General features: G+C 41.7%; 1 pseudogene; it reads left to right on the top strand.

Moving 5' to 3' along the window:
- LOC121030342 (tissue alpha-L-fucosidase-like) overlaps nt 1-7,610 on the top strand; it is a 64,259-nt pseudogene extending 56,649 nt beyond the window's left edge.
- Nucleotides 7,611-21,451: the final 13,841 nt, after the last annotated feature.

Genomic DNA, 21,451 nt, shown 5'->3' with positions numbered 1-21,451 from the left:
ATTTTTTTTTTATTTCTTGAAAAATGCCAATAGAATTTTGATAGGGTTTGCATTGGATTTATAGATGGCTCTGGGTAGTATGAACTTTGTCTCTTACAGGCAGCATATAGTTTGGTGTTTTTTTTTTTTTTTTAATCCACCCAGAAACTCTATGCCTTTTGATTGGAAAATTTAATCCATTTATGTTAGAGTACTTACTGATAGGTAAGGACTTACTATTGCTATCTTATTGTTTTCTGGCTGCTTTGTAGTCCCACTGTTCCTTTCTACCCCTCTTGCTGCCTTTCCTTGTGAACTGATGGCTTTCCACAGCGGACTGCTTTGATTCCCTTCTCTTTATCTTTTTGTGAATGTACTAGAGATTTTTGCTTTCTGGTTATCTTGAGGCTTACATAAAACATCTTATAGATGTAACGATCTATTTTATATTAACAACCAAATTTGGATTACATGCAAAAACTACCCTTTTACTCCTCCCTTTTATGTTTCTGATATCACAACTTACCTCTTTTAATATTGTGTATTCAATGCCAAATTATTGTAGCTATAGTTATTTTTAACACTCTTGTCCTTTAAGACAATTTCTTACTAAGGTTTTTGCTTTTGATTTTCTGGAGCACACACACTGTCTCTAGAACAACAATAGAAGAACTTCGGTCTCTGGGCCATGTTGTTTGTGCCACAGACTTCAGCTTAAACCTATGAATGCCCTTCACATTCCTTTTACTGTCCTTTTATTGTTTGAGTCGACGTAGCATTAAAATATGAGAACAGAATGCATCCAAAAGGTTAACAGAGCCGACAGGGGAAAAACACCTATGTAGGTGTGGGTATTCTGGATTCTAGTCTTAGTTGGTGTGTAACCCTGGGCAAGTCACTTTGCCTCTCTGTACCTCAGTTTTCAATCCATAAAATTATAGGAGTGCCTGGGTGGCTCAGACAGTTAAGCATCCAACTTCAGCTCAGGTCATGGTCTCACAGTTCCTGAGTTCAAGCCCCGCATCGGGCCCTGTGCTGACAGCTCAGAGCCTGAAGCCTGCATCGGATTCTGTCTCCCTCTCTCTCTGCCCCTCCCCAGCTTGCGATCTGTCTGTCTGTCTCTCTCAAAAATAAATACACATCAATCCATAAAATTGTAGGAATATTTTTTTCCCAGCTTTGAGTGTGATTAAGTAGATCATCTAAAGCATTCTTTGTTTTTGTTATTAAACCACAATGTATTTGGTTGAAACTGTCCTGTTCCAGAAAAGATCTCAGTTGCACTCAGAGAAGTTAAACCGCAAATTTCAGACTACCATGGCTACAACGTATCCTTCCCAATATAACCAAGTGAAATATGGTGAACCTCAAGCTTAATTTTTCCTTATTTTCTTTTGAAGAAACTTCTAAAAAATCTTATTTTTAAAAGGAAATCCAGGGACACCTGGGTGGCTCAGTCAGTTAAGCATCTGACTTTGGCACAGGTCATGATCTGTGCCACTTTGGGTGCCACCCACTTTGGGTGAGGTGGAACCCTGCTTCTCTCTCTCTCCCTCTCTTTCTCTGCTCCTCGTGGGATTCTCTCTCTCTCCTCTCTCTATCTGCCCCTCCCTCACTTGTGTCTTCTAAATAAATAAATAAATAAATAAATAAATCAATGGAAATCCAGCTCATCTCCCAACTACTTTGTCTTCCTGGTGACATTCTTAATTGGACTCATTCCACTTTGACATGCATTTAACAAATAAGTGACCAGAGTGCTTGACCCATGCAGTGTAGCTAGAAGTAGCAAGAGGGGGGTTTGGAGGTAAAATTGCCAAAAGTTGGTGATGGGTTGGGTTTGGGAAAGTGAGAGAGAATGAAGTATCAAAGATAACTCCCAGACTTACACAGAAGTTGAGAGAAGAAACATTTATAGGAATAATAAAGAATTCAGTTTTGGATATATTAAATCCAGGGAAAGATCATAAGCACAGCTATGATGGTAAAAGAGCACTGAGCTTAAGAGTTTATTTATTATTTCATTTTATTTTTTTAAAGTAGGCTCCACACCCAACATGGGGCTTGAACACACGACCCCAAGATCAAAAGTCACATGTTCTACAGATTGAGCCAACCAGGCACCCAAAAGAATACTGAGCAGAACTTCGATCAAGGTGCTGGCTCTGCTCCAGTATGTATGACTGTGGGAACAAGTCATACATATTCTTCCTGAGTTTTGGTGTCCTTATCTTTAAAATGGAGATATTAATATCCTTGTCATCTCTTGTAGGGAAGGTAAGAATGACGAGTAATCTTAAGTAATCTTTACACTCAGTGTGGGGCTTGAACTCATGACCCGAGATTAAGAGTTGCACATTCCAGTGACTGACCCAGCCAGACACGCCAACAAGTTTTTGAAAGCACTTTATATGGAATCATCCTACTTCTTATTACTACAGAGACATAAGAAATAACAGAAAAAAATACATTGGGACTTTTTGTCCTGGAAACATCCCCACTAAGTAACAGATATCCTTCTCTTCTTGTCTTTTCACTAATTCACCTTGTGTCTTTCACCCAGTTGCCTGGGAGGCTCTCTCTTTCTCTTCTCTATCTTCAGGAGGACGCCTACACCCATGACCTCATCTTGAAGGGCACAGAGAGTTAATGTGGAGAAGAATCTCTTGAGATTCATGGTTCATTAGGGGCAGGAATCATGGCTTTGGAATGTTATGGGATTCCAATGAATATTAATTGATTGGCCTTTAGCATTACCATTTTCCCACTAGGTTTTAAATTGGTGGGAAGAAGGAGAGATTTTATTCAGTTGGGAGAAAACATCTCCATGTATGTTCATGTTGGTTTGGGAACATCCATTAACCCCACAAAGTCAAGCCTCAGCTCATGCCCAGAACCCAAGGAGGGATAAGGGCCATGGAAACATGAGGGAGGAGCTAATTTTTCCTCTACTTATGTTTCACCAGGGTGAACTCCTTGATCCCTCCCTACAAAGATGGACTGAAATCCTGTGTATGATGAACATATTCTGACCACTCCAAACCCAAGCAGGGAATCTCGCTGCCCACAGCAGTGGGGTAGCCCTGGATGTAGCAGAGATTCCAGGAAAGGGCAGATGTAAGTGGCAAAGAAGCCTCATTCTCAAAGGGCAGATAGATTCTGCTTGTGAAATACGGGCTTCAAAAAATGTGAACATTTATTAAACCTCAACATTGGGGCAAAGAGTACAGAAATATCTGAACTGTGCCTCAGTCTCATAACCTTTCTGGGTGGGTGGGGAGAACTAGTAAATGAAAGACTGGGTACTAGATAATGTCTCTGTGCTGGGAAGCAAGTTTTGCTGTGTTGTTGTCTTTGCCTCTTACATGTATTTTTTGAATCTCTGTTTCCTGCCTGAGAATTTCCAAGTGCAACAACAAAAAAGTGAAAACATAGCTCAAACTATCCCCCTACTTTCCAAGATTGGATGCTATTTCTGCATTAACATTTTTTTCCAGCTGAGCTCTATGATGAATATCTGAACACAAACTTCCTATTTATTGGAGTTATTACTGGATATTATTGTTCTATTCTTTGATTAGTGTCTCTAGTATATTTGTCATGATGTCTTAACATATTCAAATAAGGGGCCAGTCATTAGCAAATTTTCAGGGCTGTGTAAGGAATCACTGTAAACAGACGCGACGCTACGCTTCCCAGTGTATGCGTGTCGACATGCATATACGTCACTCCAAAGAGAGGCACCACTCGTCATTTGGTATATGTAAGGTATTTAGGACGGTAGCAGCATCATGGTTAAGTCCTATGTAAGTCTTGGCCACTGCTGCTTCTATTGCTACCATTACTACACTCTTACTCTTGGAAAGGCTAAGTGTTATCCTGCGACCAGGGGTCAGTTGGACTGGTTTCATGAGATCTACCAACCCCTGGTGTGGACCTAACCCATGTGCAGATTTGACTTTTGCTTCTCATCTATGAGTGGCCCTTTGACCCTTCAGAAGACCATCTTTCTAGGTCCACATTTTTGCCATTGGCTGCCTCTTGGGAACTGTCAGAGTGTCACAGGGAAGCTTTGGGATGTAGCGTGTGTGGGGGCCATCACTCTAAGGCAGTGCTTCTCAAATTATGTATGGTGAAAGGTAAGTGTTGTTTTTGTTGTTTTTAAATTTCCAAACTGCCACAGCCTGATATTTTGTAAGGTGCAATAAAAATAAGTTAAAATGGAATATAAAACCAATACACACAAAATTCAAGTCCCATTTTTTATTAGATTCAACAGACGTAACCTCCTCCTGCCAAATGTCTCTCCACATTTGAAATGCTTCCTCTCGATGCTGTGTTTGTCTCATCTCTGAACAGTAACCAAGATTACAATAGCAGGCCTCGTTTTGAACAGCAATACCTTAAAGGACAGTGAGGAACCCCAAAGGCCTGTCATTTTGTGGAGGTCAGAGGCCTCTCACCACAGTCGAGGACGCTGGCGGTCACCAGGCCTCAGGCCTCAGCTTCCCCGGTGTGGAGCTGGTGTGCAGAAGGTGACTGAGAGGCCATGAAGGAAAACTGTGTTCTCCTGGGTGCTGGCCATTCTCTCAGCTGGGAATTTATGCACAGTGAAGCAGTAGGCTGTTGAGTGCAGATGCACAGGTGTGGAAACAGTTTGTGATAGGCAGGTTTATGGCATATAAACACATTGTATGATATACTGTAATCAACTATATAAACAACTTTAAAATTGTCTCTACTTCATATTTCCAGCATTTGGTTTTGTTAATCATATGTCTTCCTGACAGCAATTAAATAACCTTGAGAGAAAACGTGCACCTGCTGTCTCCCCTGGGGAAGCTACATCTCTTTTGTGAATGACATAAGTTCTCTATAAAGCATAACTGAAGATCGAATTGAATTTGGAGATATGTCTCCTTTCTCTCTTGTTTTATCTCTAGTTGAGTTGGAGAGCATGGTTTAATAGAGCTGATCTTTTTCTGGATCCCTATTCTAAGATTCTACTTAAACCAAAACATTTCATTGAGGGGCTAATTGGAGACAAGATCTAAATGAGGTTGAGGTGGGTATGGCAGAGAGGAGGTCCCATGGTTGCCTCCTTGGCCTTCACTCCCAACCTCTCTTCCTCAAGGCTCCCGGTTCTTCTGGATTTCCTTCTGTGAACACTATACTGGTCCTGTTTTCCTTCAAACAAAACAACATAACAAAGCATTTGTTTTGCTTGGGTCAGGTTCCACACAGGGTCCATTCATTAGGATTGTTGAATTAAGTATCTCCTAATTGAGGGCTGCCTGGGTGGTTCAGTTGCTTAAGCATCTGATTCTTGATTTTGGTCAGAAGATTGAGCCCTGTGTAAGATTTTGTGCTGCATGTGCAACCTGCTTAAAATTCTCCCCCTCCCTCCCCAACTTGTGTGCACTCTCTGTCTCGCTCTTACAAAATTTTTTTATTTTACCCTCTTGTACTGTTGGTGGGAATGCAAACTGGTGCACCCACTCTGGAAAACAGTATTAAGGTTCCTCAAAAAACTAAAAATAGAACACCCTGAAATCCAGTAATTGCACTGTTACTATTTACCCAAAGGATGCAAAAGTAGAGATTCATAGGGGTACAGGGGCACCGCAATGTTTATAGCAACATTGTCAATAATAGCCCAACTATGGAGAGAACCCAAATGTCCAATGACTAATTAAGAGATAAACAAATTGCGAGACACACACACACACACACACACACACAGTGGAATATTACTCAGCCATCAAAAAGAACAAAATCTTGCCATTTACAATGACGTGGATGGTGCTAGAGTGTATTATGCTAAGCAAAATAAGTTGGTCACAGAAAGACACAGAAGTACCCTATAACTTCACTCTTATGTGGAATTTAAGAAACAAAACAGATGAACATATAGGAAGATGGGGAGAGATGAGAGGGAATAAACCACAAGAGACTCTTAATGATAGAAAACAAAGTGAAGGTTTCTGGAGGGGAGGCCGGTGGGGGGATGGGCTAGATAGTTGAAGGGCATTAAGGAGGACACTTGTTAATGATGAGCACTGGGTGTTGCATGTAAGTGACAAATCACTGAATTCTACTTCTGAAACCAATGTTGCACTGTATGTTAACTAAAATTTAAATTAAAAAAGAAAGAAAAAAGAAAAGAAAATTAAAAAAAAGTCTCTCTGAGTTTTTTGACAGGTATCAGGGCTCCAGGGAGGAGGTCATGGGCCGGGTGGGCACTGACTGGGAGCTCAGTGCAGCCGCGCTGCTGTGCCCTGAACTGGCTGAATCTTGACTCTAGATTTGTTCTGTGAAGCAAAGTTCGGGGAGTTATTACCCTGGGGGTGTGTTCTCGAAGCTGGCCTGGAGCAACAAGTGGTCCTGGTGGCACCAGATGGGGGAGCAGCAGCCCCAGTACCAGTGCCTCAGGGCAAACAACTACCAGCCCAGCTGTAGCCACGTGGACTTGGGACCACCATTCCCCGCACACCTCTTCCACCCTGATGAGTGGGCTGACTTGTCCAAGCCATGTGGCCAGTAGGAAGTCCTGACCATGCAGCATCACAAAGGTTTCACAAACTGGCCAAGTCCTGTGTCTTGCAGCTAGAGCTCCCAGGATCTGGAACCCCACCCCCATCGTATTCTGCTGAGTTGATGAATTGGGAACGGATGTCCAGAAGAGGAACATAAGCCGTGGAGTCTTTCACTCACTCTCAGAATGGTTCCATTCCCTCTATCTATTTTGTAAGAAAAATGGCTTCAGAACACAGCATTTTGTCAGTGTGAAAAAGATGCCAGAGCTATTTGACCTTATTTTTAACCTGTTGGTCTGATGGAGAATGAGAATACCCTAATACTTATTGCAACTCTACAAATTTCCTTTCTTGGCTCTTCGATGATAGCCCTGTCAAGGATGAAGGTAAACGATCCATGGGGTTGGAAATGCTCCTGTTACCATGGATGTTACTACAACTGTCAGGACAAATTCAAGCCAGGAAGGTTACTAGATCACAAATGGGAGATGTGCACCACCATCCACAAGGCATCCTGGAATTATCATCGTGACAGGGCCATGTCTTTATATTACAAGTGAATTGGAAACCATTTCAGCACTGGTTTAGACAGTAGGTTTGGGAAGCAACTATCTTCTCAATGATGAACCAGCTAAAGGTGGACTGATCGTTCCAATCTTCCAAGAAAGGCTTCTTGCTGCAATATTCACTTATTAGCCATCAAAGGGGAGGCTATTTATGCATCTAAATCCTGGAGGGTGCAATCAGAAAAGAACACAGTATACCTTAAAAGGATCATCTATGTATGCCATTTTACTGCACTGGTCAAAAAATGGAGTCCAAAAGCTTCAATCCCTCAAGTAATCAAGATAGATTACAAAGTTAAGGGTGTTGGGAATCCAAGAAGATCTGGAGTGGTCCACAGATCTGTATAAAGTTTTCCTCATTTTTCTGACCTCACCATCTGCTCTCCCAGTTGAGTTTGAAGCTGATTATTGGAGTTCAAGAGGAAAGGGACACTGCCTGCTGTTTGCTGCTTTGATTTTCCTTGTATAGCACCATAATTGTAATAAGCTAACTTTTCTTCCCTCTCCAGAGATGGCTTTTCCAACACATTGTAATCAAAGGAACTGAAAGCATTAGATTGATGTCTCAATGGACCAAGTATCTGAGCTCCTCACTCTGGGTGGCAAAAGAAAGGACTGAACAGTTAAGCTCTGAGTTTATCCATTCCTACTTTTGGAAATTATCTGAATGGAAACTGCTCTCTATTTTCTTGCTTACTTGATGACTTTAGTTAAAGAATAAGCCGAGTCACCCTGTTGCCTATGAGAGGGGACAGAAAGAGTTTGGAAAGCTCCACCATATGCTATTTATTTAGCATCAACTGTCACCAAACTCTTTCCCCTCATCCCAAGTGTGGAAGAGCCTGGAGGGGAAGGAAAAGGCTTCTAGACTGCTTATGTTCGATCTTTAGAAGTTTCTAAAGAAAACTAGTCGCTCTGAATTTCAGTCTGTTTACAGGGATGCTATTTTAAAAACTGGATGTGATTCTTTCCTGCCCTTTAACATATGATCAAATAAATACATTTGCGTGTCAAAAATTTATATATTTCCCTATCATCTCTTCTCTTTTTTTTCCCTTGCAGTTTTTGTTCTTGTTGAAGAAATTGGCTGTTTGTCTTGGAGTTTCCAACAGTTTGGATTTTGTTGACTGTGTCCCTATTTATTGTGTTATTCTGTCATTGTAAGCTCTAAATTGGCAATTAGATCTAGAGGCTTGATAAAATTCAGATTCAATTATTTTGTCAAGAATATTTCATATGCAGTGTTTTGTACTTCAATTAGGGGGTACATATCTGATTGTCTCTTTTTGGTGATCTGAGAAGCCATTGGTGGTCATTGCTCAGATCCACTAATTCATTAGGAGGTCTCAAAATGGTGATATCCTGATTCTATTGGTCCTTATTCATTTATTGGCTGAAAACATTCTATGAAGAGAAAATTCTCCTTGACTCTCTGGTTACTATGAGACTAGGTGTTTTTTGGTTTTGTTTTGTTTTGTTTTGTTTTTTAGCACAATGAATTGGTTCCCTACTATCCTCTAAAGGTGAATCTAACTTTTTTTGTATCACACTAAACTTACAAATTTGAATATACTTGATATGTTTTAATCCATTGCATTTATCAGCATACTGATGCTCAAATCTTTGGCCAGTTGGGTCCTCTTTAAGCTGATTCCCAAACCCTCTGGATAGAACCCCAGTAGCTTTTCATAGCTTTCTACTTATCTGATATGACAAGATATCCCAGACTCTTTTCACGAGCTTCCTGCCTCAGGCCTGGAATCAGCCATCTTTCCAAGTGGCTTGGTTCCTTTTGGTGGGGAATAGTATTTAGAGACACAATTAAGGTTCCAGGGGTGCTCATTCTACTGGGTTGGCCATTGTTTACAGATGTTTCCAGTGGACAGAACTAGAAAATGAGTATTTTTTTAATGCAAAACACAGAATGAATCCAAATTGCTACCTCAGATTTATTTGCAGGATTTTTACTTAATCTCACTGATCTTACATTTGTGTCTGCTCTCACCCAAACTGAAAGTCCTGGTTCCCAGTGACACCCATATATATATACATTTCTGCTTTATCTCACACTGCAAACATAATAGTTTCAGAACACCAATAACGATACCACCACAATACGATTACTGAATCAACAGTGAATCTGGATGAATTACTCTACAACCTAGCATGGAGATAACTGTAAATTACAACTTAAAAGTAATGAAGTAAAATGATTGACACATTTGATTATATGGAAACAAGTGCTTTACATTTAATCCACATGAGTTATATCGGGCCCATTTTGCAGAGGAGAAAACTGAAACTCAGAGAAATTAAATATCTTACCAAAGTTTACAGTTATCAAATGGCAGAGATGGGATTAGAACATAAAGAGATTCTAACTCATTGCACTCTGAGCCACCTAGTTCTGTTCACTGTAAACACATTCAGAAAATCCAGAAATAAACACTTCCCAAACCCTACTCATAACTGGGAAATGGGAAATAAAATCTTTTTTTTTTTAAATTTTTTTTTCCAACGTTTTTATTTATTTTTGGGACAGAGAGAGACAGAGCATGAACGGGGGAGGGGCAGAGAGAGAGGGAGACACAGAATCGGAAACAGGCTCCAGGCTCCGAGCCATCAGCCCAGAGTCTGACGTGGGGCTCGAACTCATGGACCGCGAGATCGTGACCTGGCTGAAGTCGGACGCTTAACCGACTGCGCCACCCAGGCACCCCGATAAAATCTTATTAATACTGCTAGGCTATTATTATTGTTGTTATTATTATTATTAGTTTGATAAAAACTTTAATGTTGAGTTGCAGAAGAGCTTTAAAAGGCACAAGAGTCTTGGGGGAGCACCTGAGTGGCTCCATTGGTTAAGCATCTGACTTTTGATTTTGGCTCAGGTCATGATCTCACAGTTTGTAGGATCAAGCCCACAGCAGGCTCTGGGATGACAGTGCACAGCCTGCTTGGGATTCTCTCTCTCCCTCTCTATCTGTCCCTCCCCAGCTCTCTCTCTCTCTCTCTCAAAATAACAAATAAACATTTAAAAAAGACACATGATTCTTGGGAAAGAGACTTCAGGGCATTTCAAGTATAACACATAAATATAGTATGACACTGAACATGGAAATTTACATTTTTTAGTTTTTATTCTTGGTCAGGACTCTGTTACATTATGGTAGCATATTCTTCGTCATATCTTTGTACCATGAAACATCATCTCAACCTTCAGAATTCTGCTTTAAATATAAGAAAACTGAAAGATCTTCAGATCTTTTAGTTTATTATCAGCAAAGACAGTGGCTTGGCCAATTCTTTTAATGGGAGCAGTTCAAACTGTTTGTTGGGTTTATAAAGATAGAAGGTGTCAACTGATCAGAAGTTTCACTTCTTGGTTGGTACTTGGTATTTGTGCAAGCTAAGCAATTAGTTGCAAACCATTATTCCTGTCCTTTCCGGGTTTTAATTTGTTCACATTTTAATTATTCATTTCTTTCCATTGTGCTCATGACTAGTCAACAAATACTGAATTTCTGTTTCTTAAAAGAAAACTTTTATTTTTTTATTTTTTTAAGTTTATTTATTTATTTTGAGAGAGAGAGAGAGAGAGAGAGAGTGTGTGTGTGTGTGTGTGTGTGTGTGCGCTGTGTGTGTGCATGAGTGGGGGAAGGGCAGCGAAAGAGGGAGGGAGAGAGTCCCAAACCACTGTCAGCACAGAGCCTGACATGGGGCTCATCTCACAAAGAGTGAGATCATGACCTGAGCCGAGGTCAAGAGTTGGACACTTAAGTGACTGAGCCACCCAGGTGCCCCTCTTCAAGAAAACTTTTAAAGCCAATTATGCTTTTTCTCCATCAGGAGCCTGGCTGTTTGTAGGGGTTTGCGAGAGCAACGAAATTCTTCCATTCATTTCACAAAGATGTATTAAGCATTGACCTAATGTGCCAGGCATTGTTCTAGGTGTTGAAGATACAGGGAGGATAACGTAGACAAGTTTCCACTCTCAAGGATCTTACCTTCTATAGGAGGAGACAGAGGAAAGACAATGAACAAATAAAAGTCAGATAATGTCAGAGAGTGACTTTTTCTGTGAAGAAAACGTTAAACACAGTGATGTGATAGGGACTGGGGCATGTCCTCAGCTTGGATGGTTGGAGAAGTCCCTGTCTAAGATTTGAGCCACATGAAGACCCAGGCAGAGAGATGTCAGGCAGAAGAAACAAGTGCAAAGGCCCTGAGGCAGGAATATACTTGGTGTGTCTGAAGAAGAAAGAAACACAAGAGCTGGAGTGAACTGGACAAGGAAGAACACAGAGCTGGAGGGGAGTGAACTGCACTGAATGATGACTGACCTCTGAGTATTTAAGAATTTGCTTATTTATGAGTTTGTGCATTTATACTCCATCTTGGTCTGGAAAGGATTTAGAATAGCTATTTGAATGTTGTTCTTCCTTAGAGAGCCTCTAGATTTGAGAAATATAAAAATGAGTCCTTTAGCAGGGAAAGTCCAACAGATAGAGCTGTGTTTGGGCATAAGCCCCATCGACGCAGGGTGTTTCCTTTTTTTCTTAAAAGCTCACATACCTGGAAATGTCATTTAAAAAATTATTTTCAAAGAAAATTGTCACACTGAATTTAATTTCAGACCAACAGACCCGTTATATTCTCTAATTAATCATGGCACGTGCTATTTACCAAACTCCTGTAAAAACAAATTTCTTTTGTACACATTACAAAGAAATGTTACATAAAATTAAGCACCAAGTAATGACTTTAATTTGCGGTTAGTTAATAATACACAGATGATCACGCGGCTGTAAAGGAAGCCGCTTGGGACATTAACAGATATGCTGGCACAGAGGAATTAGAAACAGGCAGACTGTGAGCTCTGGGTGGGAAATAAAGAGGACTCAAGAGTAAATGGACATTAGATGTTTCGACTTCCAGTAACAGAAACAGGCCTGCTGAAGGCCTTTCCCAGGGAAGCCTGTCTAAGTGACTTTTAAGTTTCTTCATGGGTTTCTAAATTTATTTTTACCTCTTGTCCAGCAAAAAGGTTTTAGAAAATTTAATGGAATTTTCATTTAACACGAGCTTGGCTGAATGACCTTAACTAAAAAGTTGTATGTGTGTGTGTTTTTCAGCTTTGTAAGAAATTTTAATTGTTTCAAGTTCGATAAGCCGCCTTACTAGACTAATTTCTTGGCACTTAATGATTCCAAGCTAAGGAAGCCCGGGTGGCTCAATCGATTAAGGGTCTGACTTTGGCTCAAGTCATGGTCTCACAGCTCATGAGTTCGAGTCCCACATCGGGCTCTGTGCTGACAGCTCAGAGCCTGAAGCCTGCCTCGGATTCTGTGTCTCCCTCTCTGCCCCCCACCCTCTCTCTTTCAAAAATAAATAAACATTTAAAAAAAGTTTACAAAAATGATTCCAAACTAAGATGCTCAACTTTACATTTTTAGAAATAAATATAAAATAAAGTCTTACTATCTGAAGTAAATCAATGTTACATTTCTCTGAGGTCTACAGGCTACATAAGTAATCACACAAACAGACACCCAACAACGAAAGTTCTCTATTTCATGTCATAGCAGATGGGATGGAAAACCAGTCTGCCCAGAGGATCTGTGATTAAAATTTGTTTAAACCTGGGGCACCTGGGTGGCTCAGTCAGTTAAGCATCTGACTCTTGGTTTCAGCTCAGGTTTGTGAGTTTGAGCCCCCACCAGGCTCTGCACTGACAGCATGGAGACTGCTTAGGATTCTCTCTCTCTCTCTCTCTCTCTCTCTCTCTCTCTGCACAACCCCCGCCTCAAAAATAAATAAGCATTTAAAAATTTTTGTTTAAACCTCTAGAAAGGAGGAATGGAAAGTTGTCAGAAGACTGAAAATGGCTCACCTCCTTCCTGCAGAACAACTTTTCTGATATTTTCTCAGTTTCACTGCTCCCACCTAAAAGCCATCTGAAAGGGGTTTGCACAATGAAAGCTTCATGATGTCAAGAATCCTCTCAAGAGAGGAGTTCACTGTCTGGAGAAGCATTGAGAGACTCCTAAAGCCATTCAGGGCTCTCACCAACTCACAGTGTGACTCTTACCTTGTCACTTCATCTGTGCGTGTGCTTCCTTTGCTTTGTATGTGAAATGGGTATCAACTGACTATTTACTTCACGGTGTGGTTTCAGCTTTCTAAACAGGTGACAAACATCCCTGTCATCTAGGTTGGAGATTATAGCGGCCCCACATTGCTTCTCTCAGGCACCTATAGCTGCTGCCTATTCACCCAAGGACTCCGGGTGAAGGATTCTTATTCTTACTGATTATGGAGCAGGATGGGAAGGAGGAGGTCTGTATGACTTGATGCAGAATTAAGGTTCACCATGGTCCTCGCCAGGCTTTGGGGCAATGAGATAATGCAGGCACACATCCCATTACGAAACTAATGATGAGCTGAAAATAAAAAGGAAATTTAGAGAAGGGAAGCCTCGGAAAGGGATTAATCAACAACTCCAAGGCAGTATCCTGCTGTGCTCATGTTTTCTGCAAATATTGACTCTGAAGGATTAAACACGTGCCTAACCACTATGTCACTGTCCCTGTGAAAGAGAGTTTCCATTTGACTATCTCAGACCAAAGGCAATTCAGAACAATAGAGGCAAGGGCCCCTCCCCCCTCCAAGGATAGTGCCTTAACTCCCCTGCAGGGAGGGGCCAGTGCTATGCGTGTGGTAGTTGTTTGTGTGTGTTGAACTTCTGCTCCATCACCAGTGGTAGGAGCAGGGTGTATCACAAACATGCTACAAATATACATCCACACACACCTCATTGGAGCTGGAAGAAGAAAAGGGTATAAAGAAGGGATCTTTCTTCTTCCTTTGCATTTGCAAAGTCATCCCATACTTCACCGGAAGTAGTCTGGGACATGGAAAGAAGTCTGTTTGGACTTTAGGAGAGTTGGAAATGGGAGTGAGATTGGGAGAAAGGAAGTACACAGAAGGTTCTGGTGCCTAGGCAATTCAAACAGTATGGAATACAAGTCAGAGAAGAAGGGAATGATTTCTTTAAAGACGAGGCTGCATTCGTTCTGGAAACCAGGGTCTCTCACTGGGCAAGTCGTGATTGTTTCAAACAAGATCATCTGGGAGCTGACCGAGAAGCCAAGTCGCAAAGCTTTGATGTGAAATGTTTGTACAATGTGAGACATGTATTCTTTCACATAAACTTCTTAGAGCAGACTGTCTCAGGCTTGACTACGTCCTGATAGCATGTTTATTGATCCTATAATTTGGATTTGATGTGTTGCGGATTAGATGATGGTTCAGCAAATATTCACAGCCACCTCCAACCACTGCCCCTCCATGCCTTCCTGGGAGAGTGCACTTTCCTACTCCACTGATGTTGGGTGTGGCCACGTGACTTGTTTTGACCAGTGGAATATTATTAGCAGACATGACACAAGCAGAGATGGAAAATATACTTGTGTGTTTGGGCTGGCCCTTCTCGGGCTGCTGCCCCAAGAAGAAAATACCAAGCCTGGCCTGGTGGTCTAAAGAGGATGAAAAAAACATGTAGAGATGATCTGGATGCAATCTGTGGCTTGAAATCAAGGCCAGCTGAAGCGAGCTTGGATCAGCCAAATCCAAACGTAAGAGGGAAAATAAATGAGAGCTCTTTCACGTCACTGAGATCGGGACTAGTTTGTGGCATAACATTACTGTGGCTGTAGCTACCTGATAGAAGCAGAACTGCTGACTGAGCACATCAAAAAGGCAAGGAACATGTGTTGTATAGTGTTTACAGGGCACAATGAGTGAGCAGAGTGGTGGAGTCCCCAGTAGGTGTGAGTAGAGCTGTGAATGGTGGGGGCTACCATGTAGGGCATGAGGCTCTTGCTGAACACAGATCAGGATCAGAATTTGGCTGTCACTCTCTCTGGCAGCACCGGAGGTACTAAAACTGCTCTTGCAGCCCAAGAGTGGGTCCCTGAAGGATAACGTTGTTCCCGGCAGAAATCGAGAGAATTTGGTGCTGATTTGGTCCGTAGCTGCTCACAGTATGAACAGAAGCCACCAGGGCTGTCCACTCAGCACTTCTTACCAACCACGGAAGAAAATGTTTCTCGTTTTTAAAACAAAGGTGGAAGAAGGGCATTTCTCGTGCAGGTTGCTGTCCTTTATAACATAAACTGCTCAGCCCAAGGGAATTGAAATGGGTAGAAGTATATGCAGTCAGACAATGAATGGAGTTTGGGCAAAAAACTGTAAAGGAAACGGCTTGATTTTATTTTCTATTCATATGAGGTTTGTTTTTACAGTGGTCAGTGGTGCTGTTCTCACTGACATTGAGCATTCGCGGAAAGAGAGCTGTCAGACCTCTGTGATACCCAAGTGGGTATAATAAGATTTAGTATTATTCATTTGTGAGATACAATTTTAATTAGATGCCAGTTGTATGAATTTCGAGGACCACCACGTATTGGACAAAGGAAGTCGAGCTACCACATTTGCTGGCCCCCTGGTAGAAGTGAGGAGGCATTACTTTCGCCTTTAGGGAGTGTATGTTGGCCAGAATACTCACGGAGATACACCTTGGAAAAGGGAGAGAAGACTGAGTGCTGGACAATCCCGTCCTGCCACTTGTCGACATGCCCCAGCCATTTGCATCTCTCTGGGATTCCTGATTGCTATGCTGGAAGTACCGTGAACTGGTAAACCCTCACTACCTGAGGTCCGGAGCTGGCCGTCAGTCCAGGACTCGTCAAGAGCAGCCGGAGGGCTCTGTCGGGCACGCCCCATGTCCCGTACAGACGGCTGAAACCATGAGTTTCTCTGATGCTCTGAGCGCTGCCGAGACGGTGCTCTTTGCCATCTGTCTCAACTGTCTGCTGCAGAGCACACTGCTGGCAAAAGGGCTGCAGCGATGCTGGAGACTTCCAGTTGCAGAAACCTGTGAAGCCTGATGCACGGCCCAAGCCTGGGTTGAGAGTGGGAGATGGGTGGAGGGCGTGGCAGGGAAGCCAGGGGCGGGGGGACTCCTGCAAAGCGTAGCTGGAAGGCAGCCTGGCACCTCTTTCTTGACATCTACCGGCTCCTTATGCCCATTTGCACAGGTCTGCCCTTTTACTGGAGTCCACACAAGTGGCTGGGCCAGGGCTCTCATGCAGAGTGCACATTCTGCACACCAAACACCTTTCTTTTTGAACACTTGGAATGGAAAAGTTTGTCTGGATTTGAAATTCATTTTCGTTATCACAAGAAATTTCAACATCCACATTGGTCAAAGAAAATAAAAAAGAAGAGCTCTTAGATTCTTTAAAGATAATTTCGACTGCTGTAAATTTTTGAATGGCTGTAAAAAAGGGCTTTAAATTTTTTATCACCTACTTGTGTGAACAAAGTTTCTCATCAATGGTGACTATCAAGAATTTGAAGAGATCATTAAAAAGACTTGATCAGGACTTGCTTGTAGCCATTTCAAACATAAAACTTGGTATAAAACAGTTATGTGCATGGAGACAAGCTCGACTTTCTCATTAAAATTTTTGGAAAAGATTTTATTTTGAGCTTTTATATGAATTTAATCTTTCATATCCATCTCGAGTGCTCTGTATTTTATTTTTATTATCATAGGAATAAAATACTAAAAAAAAATGCAATCGATGTTTTCATCCTGCCCATATCTGTATCCTTAAGTCCCCCCCTCCCGTTTATTCCAGTGTAGTGTGCAAATATTATCATATCCTGTCTTGGCTTCAAGTAGACACCAGAACACTTGGATGTTAATGCTAGTTTTCTGCTCTCTTGGACCAAATCGCATGAGCAACTTGGGCCTCAGTTCTCCTGTCTGTGAAATGACTGGATTGGATGAAATTATTTCTAAGGTTTACTCCAGTTGCCGAGCTATGTTGGACCATCTATTGACTTCTGTGGTCATGACGAGGTTTTCTTTCTCATTAGGATTCATCTCAGTAATTGATCAGTGATTTTTGAATGACTTTAATACAAAATGGTCTTGCTACAAACCAAAGGGATTTGTATGAATTACACAGATAATAGAATTGGGTATGACTTTGTGACCAAAACACTTACTAGCAAAGAAAGTTTAGCCAGAGCCAGTGCCTTGATTCCGAAAAACTCAAGGTGCTACATGACTGCCACAAGCTTATTTCTCTAAGCCAAAATTCCTGCAAGCATTTACTTTGTTCCTGTAAGTTTACAAATGCAGACCAATTTGAAGGAAGCCATGACAGGATATAAGTTGAGAGGAGATGATGAGATGAGATGAGATGATGAGATGCTATGATGAGATGATATGAACACAAGCTCCCTTCATGTTCAGAAGGCACTGCTGATATGGGCTGTGCCCTGTCAATCACTTTTACATCTCAACACTGCTGCCCATTTACTTCGAAGCCATCTCCTTCCACCTTTAGAGAGAACTATCTCAGACTGAGAGTGAGGCTAAAGATCTGATTGACAATCACTACCTTTTAATCAACATGTTTTGAGCCAGAATTCTACCTTACTTGCCTTCTCTTTCCCAACCCCCTGTCTCTTTATGAGCAGACACAGAATAATAATAATTAATAATAATAATAATAAATAATAATAATAATAACAATAATAAATGAGCCAGACACATTTAGCATTCAAAAGCAAATCAAAACTCTACTGTAGACCTTCAAATCGACATAATTTAGGAAAGGTCTGAAAAAGTACATTGCTGGATATCAGAAAACTTTGAAGTATTAAAGTTTCCATTTCAAAGGAAAGGACTCACAATAACTGAGCATGTGTGATCTGATCAGACATGGACAGCTTTGGCACAGACCATCAAATATGTAAGTGCATGACTCTAAGTGCTTATAGGCACTCCTAACATTATAAATATGTGCAGCCTGGAGAAGTCTGAGTTAGAGAAAAAGTAGTAAGCATGCATCATGATGCCTCATACTCCCCTCCAAGATGTGTAGCTGCTCTTTCAAGGAAGACTGAACATCAAAAGCTATGTGAAGAAATGATCTAACATTGCCAGCTCATTTGTCCTATGAATTAGTGTCAACATCACACAAAACAGGCACTATACAGTGGAAACAAGAGTTCAGGGTTTGGTCTTTGGGTGAAGAAGATAAAGCAAAAGTCAGGAGTCAGTGAGCTCTTAAAAACAATGGGGTCTCTTGGGTTCCAGCAGGAATTCAAGTTGCATAAATGGAGCATTTAGTAAAGATGAAAGACACCATAGAACACTGTCTGTAAAATTCAAGAGCCTATATTGTAAAGCCATAGGAAGGAAATACCATGTATTAAGCACATTTGTAGGGCACTGTGGTAGGTGCTTTCTCATCCCTTGAGCTAAGTATAACCATAGTACCCTTCCCTTTCTAATCTGTGAGGAAGCTAGGACTAATGTAAAGGTTACAAAATTTAAGGGGTGTCTGGGTGGCTCAGTTTGTTAAGCGTCCGACTTCAGCTCAAGTCATGATCTCACAATTCGTGGGTTCGGGCCCCGCATTGGCTCTGTGCTGACAGCTCAGAGCCTGGAGCCTGCTTCGGATTCTGTGTCTCCCTCTCTCTCTGCCACTCCCCCACTCATGCTCTGTTTCTCTCTGTCTCAAAAATATATAAACATGAAAATTTTTTTTTAAAAAGCAAAGGTTACAAAGTTTGTTACAAAATTTGTTGTTGACTTTAAACATACATGTGATGGGTGTGTCCGTTTCTTGGCCTTATTGAGGGGGTGTTCTCCAACATTACGGTATCTTCCCTACGGTTCCCTGGAAAACCAACATTGCAGCTATGTTCCTTGAAACCTTGAGGATTTTTGTCTTAATATTTCTGATCTAAATTCACTCACGCAAGGTATGAGGCAATTTAAATGGTTCCCAGGCATTTATTTGAAGGGGAGACATTTCTTAATCTAGCAGGAAGCCAAGAGCAATTCTTCAAAGGATTGGAGCTATCTCAGTGATGGGAGTATCTCCTCTGGGTTCCAGGGCTGCTGAGGGGGCCACACTGCTACAATACTTTTTTTTTCCAACACTTTTTTTTTTTTGGCTGCACACTCCTTGATTGACTCTTCCCATGACAATTTTATAATATTTACTATAGGAGGAATAGAAAAACAATTCAGTCTTCTCTCTCACAAGATTGATCAAAATTTGAATGTTTATTATTCATAGGTTAGAAAAGTTCCTTGAGCTTCAAAACTTATTGCTACAAATGCTCTATCTTTGAATTTCCACTGTAGTTATACTCCAAGAACAGGTAAAGCTCCAAGGAGAAAGCAAGGTCCTGGATGCGAGCCTTCTATTTCAAAATGTGGCCAGAGCCAACTAAAGGCAGAGTCACAGCACAGCTGGAGAAGCTGAGAATTCAAGGTCTTTTCCAAGGTGCAGGTGTTGCCTGCAGGAGAAAGCAGTCACCTGAGCTAGGAGACCAAGAGTATTGCCTCATCCTGGGGGCATCACTGCCCTTGCCTGTGGTGGCTCTGGGGCTGCTGGCTGGGCTGGCCAGCTGGGCACAATTTCTCCATCCAACTGGTCCCTAATGACAGCTTCTTCTGCTGGGCCTCCTTCAGCATCCTGATCCATCTTTGCCTTCAACAGGAAGTATCCAGACCAGGCACTGCTCATTGGCCTGGGCTTTATGGCCACCTGGCGTCCTGACCCCTATCCTCAGGTCAGGCCTGATGAGGAAGAGGGAGGTGAGGACCTGGGACTGGAAAGTGGGGAGGGGGGCTTCCTGGTTTGACCAGAGGGCTTCAAGTCTCCAAAAGCTATGGCGCTAGGTAAGAAGCACCTCTCAAGCAAAAAAAAAAAAAAAAAAAAAAAAAAAGACTGCTGATGAATTTACAGATGTGGCATGGTCATAAAAGGTTGAAGCAAAGAGTCACTTTTTAAAACCATCCATCATAAACACATTTTGATCAATCATGCTGGAGGAAAGACTGAATTACTTGTCTATCCTCTTTCTAGGAAATATGATAAAATCGTTATCATACAAAGAGGCAATCAAAGAATATGAAGGCAAGAAAAAAGTTTGGGAAACCAGCATCATAGAACTGTATCAGTTCTAATAAACTAACAAAAATACTTTTTTGTTATTCAGTTATTGTTCTGGATTTTTTGGAAATTTGTGGCGTTTGTCAGTTTTATAAAATTTCTGATTTGGTGTAATTTCTTCCCTCGTTCACATTGATTTTTCCACTCATGCCTGATTTTGCATTCATCTTTTTGAATTCTTTTTCTTAAAGAATGCCCCCTAAGTTAGAGCTTCAGGTGCCATCAACTGGGCTCTGTCCCTTCTGTTCACTTCTGCTCGGACACAGAAGGCCATGCCCAGCATCCCTGTATTCAAGGCTGGTGTCTCTACCAACAGGGATGTGAGGAGTTGGTGCCTGGTTGGGTTTCATAGAAAGGACAATGGATCAGAGTGGGACTTCCATTCTATTTCTGGGTTACACTTGTTCTAATTATGTGCCCCTGGGCAGGACACTGTCGTGCCCTGTGACCAGACTTTCTCACCAGTAAAATGCGCTAAATAAGAGTCTCCTCATCACACAAGAATGTCCTGCATCTAGCAGTACGTATGGTAATAGCATTTCATAGCATTACATATAGATGCCAAAAACCTATGTAGAAGAAGGCGGTCAGCAAAAAGGAAAAATCTACTGCTATCATGCTTTTTCCTCTGGTTAGCAACAAACTGAGTTACCCATAGCATCTTGGTGAAGCTTTACCGCCTTCATATGCTGTTCCCACATCACCCTTGAGACTTGTTGAAAACTGTCACATGTCCCTTTCTAAATTTCCCAAAGTGGAATTGGTGGTGGTGGTGGTGATGGTGAGTTTCCTCTTTTTTTTCTTTCTTTTTCTTTTTTTTTTTTTTTTTAATATAAATGGAAGAAGTGGAAACACTAATTTTCCCTCCTGTTTCCACTGCTCTGTCTTTTTACCTTATTCAACCCTCTCCTCCCATATCCCCATTAGCCTCCCACCCAATCAATAGTCCGATGCCGATGCCCTCAACTTCCAGTCAGATCATGACCTGGCCATTGCCCTCTTCCAGCTCTTCCAGAGGCTTGTGAAACATCCTGGAATTGGGCTGATATTCCTCTCCTGCAGACAGAGCAAGAGGTGAGGGAAGACTGACAGAGGGTGACCTTGTTCACATTTGGGGAGGGCCCGCTAATGATGGGGCCACTGGTCACCCAGTGGGATCACTTGGGCTCCTCTGCTTCCTGAAGAAGAAATCCCTGACCTGTATTCTCTTTCCTGTCACACCCTTACCCCTTACCCCCTCTCCCAAGCTCCTTTTGGCTTCTGAAATGGGCAGAAAATGAGCAAACGAAAGCAGGGGGAAATAATCCATAAGGTCAAT

The sequence above is a fragment of the Herpailurus yagouaroundi genome, unplaced genomic scaffold (genome assembly GCF_014898765.1).
Source record: "Herpailurus yagouaroundi ecotype Mexico unplaced genomic scaffold, PumYag 140, whole genome shotgun sequence".
Taxonomy (NCBI): domain Eukaryota; kingdom Metazoa; phylum Chordata; class Mammalia; order Carnivora; family Felidae; genus Herpailurus; species Herpailurus yagouaroundi.
Note: the sequence above shows the minus strand (reverse complement) of the source record. Positions and strands in the feature narration are given on the sequence as shown.